This window comes from Apium graveolens, chromosome 3, assembly GCF_009905375.1.
Source record: "Apium graveolens cultivar Ventura chromosome 3, ASM990537v1, whole genome shotgun sequence".
Classification (NCBI taxonomy): Eukaryota; Viridiplantae; Streptophyta; class Magnoliopsida; order Apiales; family Apiaceae; genus Apium; species Apium graveolens.
Genome location: NC_133649.1, coordinates 175916877 through 175924463, shown reverse-complemented (window position 1 = coordinate 175924463; position 7587 = coordinate 175916877).

Below are 7587 nucleotides of genomic sequence, written 5' to 3'. Positions count from 1 at the left end.
CAAAACGCCGTTACTTAAAACAGTCGTTTCTCCTAAACCGTACATCGAATCCAAGAGAACCGCATATCAAAACGAAGCTTACAACACGATCTAGCTAAACATGGCAAAGTTCGAGATTGGTAAGTGAGCTTTCTATCCCGAACACTAAGAACAAGCAGTTGAATGAAAACGGGCATTACGACGGCTATGTTTAGGCAATAACCAATGTTTATACTACTCCACATAACCACACATCAACTCATAACCATCAATACAACCCAAATTCATCTAAACCTTATCACATCAGTCCATAACCTCAAGATTTTCCAACTCATTCAACCACAAACATGAACTACTAACTATAACTTAAGATTCATTAACCAACAACCAAGATTCAATTATTAAATCACTTCCAAATCAAACCAAAATACTAATAATCATAATCCATGCTTCTCATTCTCAAAAACAACCATTAAACTTACTAACAAATAAAGTAAAGGCTAAGGTTTGAAGTTTATACCTTCCTTGGTGGGTGATAAGTTGCTAGGAAGCCTTAAGGAACCTTGATCTAACCTCCTACAAGCTTGATCTTGCAAAAGAATTCAAGAACACAAAGTTAAAGTCTTGAAATCACTATTCACTCAAAACTTTAGAGAATTGATTAGCCATGAAATCCTTAAAATCAAGAGCTTAGATTCATGGTATAACTAAGTTTATAATTATGGAATCCAACTAAACCAACCTAGGAATTTATGCTTGCTTGGATGATGAACTTTGGAAATTTTTCCTTGCTTTTTTGAAGAAAAACCATGATCAAGAGAAGAAGAATGAAGGAGAATGCTTCTTTGATTTGTCTTGGTGATTTGTGTGGTGTTTAGCTTGGTTACTTGTCAACTTGCACAAATATCTATTAACCATGCTTACATCACCTTCCTTATGTCATCAACTTGCCACATCTCAATACCCTAAGGTTTTATGACCTCATCTTGTGCTAATTCCTTGATTAGTGCTTAATTTTTTTTGGCTAATGATCGCTTATCTATTTTACGGTTCGCTTAACTCTCGTTCTCGTTAATCGTTTGAGGGATCATATCCGGGATCTTATTACTTGGGTTCCCCTAACCTTTCTCAATATTTTATATTCCTTTTATGATCCTCTCTTATACTCCTTGAATTTAAATCATTTTAATCATTTTAATCATGTTTCCTTATACTCAATTCTTTCGGTATCTGGTGGATTTTCGGGAAAAATCAAAGTGTCCGAATTCAAATTCTGACGATCTTTACATACCCTCATATACATTATGGAGTGCTAATATGATCTCAGAGTATCCATTAAAGAACCCCTTCATAGGGTGGTCTGACAATTTTTATTAATCAGCAATATCAACAAAAGTTACTATTCATCAAGGGTTTCAAAATTTTCCAAAAATTGGGGTTATTACAGTCTCCCATCCTTAAAAGGATTCCATCCCAGAAGCAGATAGAAAATGGTTGGGGATACTTTTATAGCATTGCACTTTCTAACTCTCAAGTCAATTTTCCCAAATTGTGGTTCTACTACCAAACTCTGACTAGTTTGATAACCATGTTCCTAAGCACTTGTTCCTTTTTGTTTCATAACCATCACTGGTTGCTCCACATAGGTTAAGTCTGGTCGGAGTTTTACTTGTTCATATTCCCTTATGTATCTCGCCTATGGATCATACTTCCTTAACATTGATACTTGGAACTCATTGCGAACTTGTTGCAGGTTCGGGGGTAGGGCTAGTTCATTTGATAACTTCCCAATACGTCTTAATATATCCAAGGGTCCAACAAATCATGGACTTGGCTTTCCTTTATTTCCAAACCTCATTAATCCTTTCCACGGGGATACCTTTAACAGAACTAGGTCCCCTATTACATACTCTTTGTCCTTTCGAGTCAAATCAACATACTTCTTCTGTCCATCCTGGGGTTGCTACCATCCGTCCTCTGCTTAGATCCACTATGTCTTTGCTCCTTTGGACCACTTCGGGCTCGAGTATCTTGCGTTCCCCAACTTCTTTCCGATACAAGGGAGATCGGCATTGTCTTCCCTCAAGGATCTCATAAGGCAACTTCTCGATACTGACATATCATATATCGTTATAAGAAAACTCGATACGTGCTAAGTGATCATTCTAAATTCTTTCAAGTCTATCACACAAACTCTCATCATAACTTCTAACGTTATAGCTTTTGCTTCTCAATACCCACTCTTTTCTAGTTCGTAATCGTTACTATCTTCTGTACCTAATATTATATTGGTTACACTTTTGCTCGTTAGCGTTCTATAACCTTTTAATAACCGCGTCAACTTTAGTATCACGAACGCGTTAGAATCGGAATACCCCCGTACTGATACTACTTCATTTCTAGCTGCTTCTATCTTCGAAAGCTTGATCCATCATATAGAAGTAAAAGAATTTATTGAGAGATCACTATGATCATGAACACTTGTTATATCACATAGTTATTACAGAAGTGGCCAGCCTTTAGTACTTGACAAGCAATTAAATAACATGTGGTATCATACTAGGCTTCTATTACAAAGATAGATAGTCATTCGACAATACCTCCCTTTCTGGAAGGGTTGTTCTTCTCAGCTTATACAAAATAAAAAGGAGAGAAAAGAACGAATTTAAGAGAATTATATAAAAAATACACTGCCACAAAATATCTGGCTTGGAATCTACCTCTGAACTATAGAGGTTTATCACAGGAGAATGAAACATAAGTATCTATATCAATATCCAGTATTATCACATCGCAATTCATGTGCCTGAATATTTACTATTTCGTCCATCGTTCTATGGACACACGCTCTTGCTCGAGCTTATAAACAATCACCTTTGAAACTCCCTCGACATCGAAAATCGAATATGGGATTTCATTCTAGACATCATCGTTACTAGAATTCTATGCTTGCACTGCAACCTTCCTCGTTTAGTAATATGACTCTCTATTGATAAGAAGGAATAAATATTCAATAGGTAAATAATTGACTTAATTAGTCTATCATTGATAACTTATACATCACCACGACTCGATTAGTGGTGCTCAATCTTAACATCCATTACAATACAACTCTCACGGTTGTTATCGTCTCATTATTCAAAGAATCGTTGATGCATTACTATAGTCCACCACGGACCTACTGTAGTCATTCATTTTTTATGAAGTCTTAATATCTAACCATACATAGTCCATACCTATCTTATCGAATTCTTCTAAGGAGGTAACATAATCACCATTCATGATTCATGAAGAACACTCCTGAACTTGACATACATATGACATGAAGCAAATAAAATTGCAGAAGAGTTTCAATAAAAGCAACGATAGCAGGTTAATACCATTATTAACCATATATCTTTATTGGGAGACATGAAGCTCAAAGGTTCATTTAGTCTTTTTGTAACATGGTCCTGGCTTATCTCAAGATAGGACCTTCTAAGATAGATAACCCACTCCCAGCGATTACATGAATTAAATCTTTACCAAACTACTATTACGGTTGAGTATTGCACAATCATCAGAAGGAATGTCAATCTTTGAAACCATAATACAACCTTCACGGCTTTAACCATCATCATTGTATTCGTCTGGCACGAGTGCCTATAATTGCTCTCTTACACTTACAGTGTCAGCCATCTCATTAGCCTTTCCTGATAGTAATAGTTCCTTATAATCAATGTCTTTTGAACGATCTCCAACTAAATTTTCTACCTCATTTCCAATCACTGCTTGTGTGAAAATGCTCTTCCTTAAGCTTTGGTGAGAAGAAAAAAAAATATCGCCATTTTTCCATAAGTTCTTGCCTCGGTCTTTAGAGGTTAACATTGTCACGAATGACTCTCGATCATACTTAGGACGTCTTTTATCTTAGATCCTAATTGCCTTAAACAATTTTGACCTTTACTGGTTCGATCCATACTTTCTCAGGATTTAACACGTGCCCCACTTGGCATTATTATTATTACGTCATATCTCCTTTATCAAAATTTCTATTCTTCAGAACTTCAAATATTACCTTTCTCCTTATAAAACCTCTAAGGTTATCCTTAAATCCTTCATCAGGTACACCCTAGGTACAGGGCATATCAAGATACCATTTACTAATACTAGAATCATTGTCTATATAGTTCTGAAAACTTTCTCCACTGATCTTTAAAGGTTGTTTTTACCTTAGTCCTTCCAATTTGTACTGTCAAAACTCATATTATCCCTATTAAGGGTGAAATGCCAACCCTTATACATTCCCCTAGGGTTCATCTCAAGTTATCAAGGTTTTATCCTTAATTCTACCTTTAAAAGATACTTACACTCCTCCATGGACAAATCAAGTCATATATCCTTGATAGATTATCTTATTCAATTATTCCCACCACGATAGTCTATACCAAACTTCACAATAGCATCCTTATTCAAGCTGAGGTCAATCCATATGGCCTCCAAAAGATAACAATGGTTATCCGCTTTTCTTTCCTGATTTGTTAATGATAACAGGGATATTCTGGAAGATATTGGTCGTGTTCAATGTGAACTTTTTAGTTCTAACTATTCATTTATCTCAATTATTTATCTCAACCGTCATCTCAATGTTGGGATATCTTTTATACTTGGTGTCTCCCTTTCTGGGTATCAAGCTGCCGGTCTTACATACACTTCACATTCTTGAAGTTCACTTCCTTCATCCTATTTTCCTAATGTCTTGTTATCCTATCTCCTCAGTCTATCCATTTTTCCTTATTAATCCATCGGTCTATCTCAAGTTTCATCGAATACTCTCAACTTCAAGGGGATTAATTATACGTATCGCTTACGCCTTCAAACCTTGACTTTATCTCACGATCCGTCACCATCACACTGATGATGACACACTTCTCTTTATTTATTGCTAGGGTTCTTTACGGTTTCACATACCTAACTCCCTTATTGCTTCTGAACTCTATTACCTTTATATCCCTTTATACTCCTTGCCCCTTCAGTCTTTTAATTTCATTTCTATTACAACCATTTCATGAACCAACACAACATGAGTGTTGGTTTCAAACATCCCGTCATTCTAGATTCGTGTCCTTCAGACGAATCTTGACGACTTTCACAACCTAGATTCATGTTTCATCATACTCATCCGCCTTTGGTCTGGCTCTTAATCCTCTATACTATCTTAATTATTTATAAGTCACTCACCAGCGTTGGCCTTTTTCTTCGGAATGTAAGTGGAAAAAAATAGTCTTTTGCGCTTTATCAATCATTTAGATCTCAAATGATTCCTCTATTTCCTTTAACCAGGCTCCCGCCTTGACTGGGTCAGCTTGTTCCTTGGAACTCTGAGAGATTAGCGACTTAGAGGTCCTGAAAGAATTTCACACCACATTGTTTCCTCAGGGTGGTGTTTGGGGGGTAAAAGTATTAGTTTTGTTTAGGCAGATCCATGAATTGCCTCATAGGAGTACCATCTTGGTGCTCCCTTCCTTACTCGAGTTCTATTTTCCCAGTCTAAATATTTCTTCCTACTCACCGTAATAGGGGTCATCTTATATATTAAAATCCTCATTTTCCACTTCATTATGTTTTGGGTTCCTTATATCTTGATTGCGACCTCTCTAATTATCACATTCAGGGTTTTCTCCAAATCTTATTCCTCGTGGGGGCATAATGCTTGGAACTCTTTATATTTGTCTTACTTACTTTGCTTAAGTCTTTCCCTCGTTCAGTCCTTACATGATCGTAAATTATAAATTCTCAAGTTCTATAAATTTCATGATACTCTTAAGTGTTAATAGCGTAATTAACAATAGGAACTTATCACAAACAAACTGATCTGAACTGAAAGGAACGAATATATACATAACCATTTGTTCGAGGATACAACAACTAAACACATGAAAGAGAATCACATCATTTGATCTGATCACTTCTATCCCAAAAGTACTACCATAGATAATCATCTAGTCATTAAAAACTAATCATTCATAACTTAGGCTAATCCTCCAAAAGCGGTGATGTATGAAATTCTTGTCTGATCGCTCTAACTCTGCACACTATTATGGATCAAGAAACGCGGGCACACACGACATCCCTAACCTGCTCCATTAAAGCGATGATGAGGTCTAAGATAATCGCAAGTAGAGCTGGATCAATCTGACTCTTAAGATGGCCTCTAGCTCTAATTCGGGTCGTAGCCTCAATCATGTCCATGCTATAAGCTAATCCTGCCGGAAGTACCCCGCCCTCACTCCTTGGTGCAGTAAATCCATCCAACAGATCACTCCTAACATTACGGGCCTCAGACGGGCCACCCAAAGTCATATGATAATCAACGATAAAAGAAGCCTGAATGGTAGCACCTAGCAGTCCATGGGATGTAGGTGGTGCAGACCCAGGAGATCCAAATTGATAACAAGCACGGTATCAGGTGACAGTGGTGTAGGAGATAAAGGTGGAATTTCCTCAGTAGGTGCTGGTGATAAGTGGATTTTATATCCACTTGGAATGCTTCATTACAAGCTTAAATTGGTGTTTTGGACTCAAGTTGTTGGTATTTTGATGTGTTTTTGTGTTATTGCATTACAAGTATCAGTTAAATGAAGAAAGGAGCTTTTAAAGGAAATTTGATGAAAAGTGATCAGATTTGGAATCCAAGGCCATTGTCAAGTTGTAGATAATCTCGTTAGTTTCGTGTGGGCAGTTGAATCGCCTAATTCTGACGAGTAAAACTCAAGTTATGGCCAAAACAAGATTCATCAGAATTTTTCCAAAACGAGTGAAATTTGACGATTTTAAGGGTCCAGGTCTAATATGGGCTTATATATACTTAAAAAAAGGGGTTTCATTATCCGGGAAGATTGGGATACCAAGGAGAAGACCTAGAAGCACAAAACAACTCCGAAAAAGAAGATCTTGTTTTCAACTTGTGATTCTTTGAATTAGTTTTAACTTTGGATGCTCGTTTGCGTTCTTGTTGAATCCTAGATCTCGTTTATTCGTACTTTAATTATTATTCAGTTTATTAAGACCTTGTTTATACTATGCTTTCATTGGAACTCATGGTGACGATGAGTTCAATTATGGGCTAATCGTTATCATGGGATTCTAGCGGATTTACTTATGGATTACAATAGTTAATTGTTTTGATATCTTGGTATGTGGTGATTGTATGATATCCTAGTATTGGTTGTGCTTATTCGTCTTATGTGCGTAGCTAACATATAAGATAACGTGTTAATCTCTATTGAAGCGACAGTGAATATATAGGTTTAGAACTTGACATGCTAGCATAGGTCCATGTATTGTATGCATGATTAGTGGGTAACTCTAACCGTTTTACTTGCCCTATATAATCATTATGGATAACTTGTACTTAAACCGTTATGTTGTCAAATTCTATAGACATATAAGGTCTCAATATAACTGGTGCCTATTCAGCTTCTATCTCTTTTGTGGATGTCTGGTAGAATGGTACTCGTGCAACGAAAGTTGGCGTTTATCAGTTTCGTGTTATCTGATTAGTGTCATCACAATCACTTGCTAAGGTTAAGAACGAAAAGGCTATTGAATGAAGTAGTAATGAAGTTA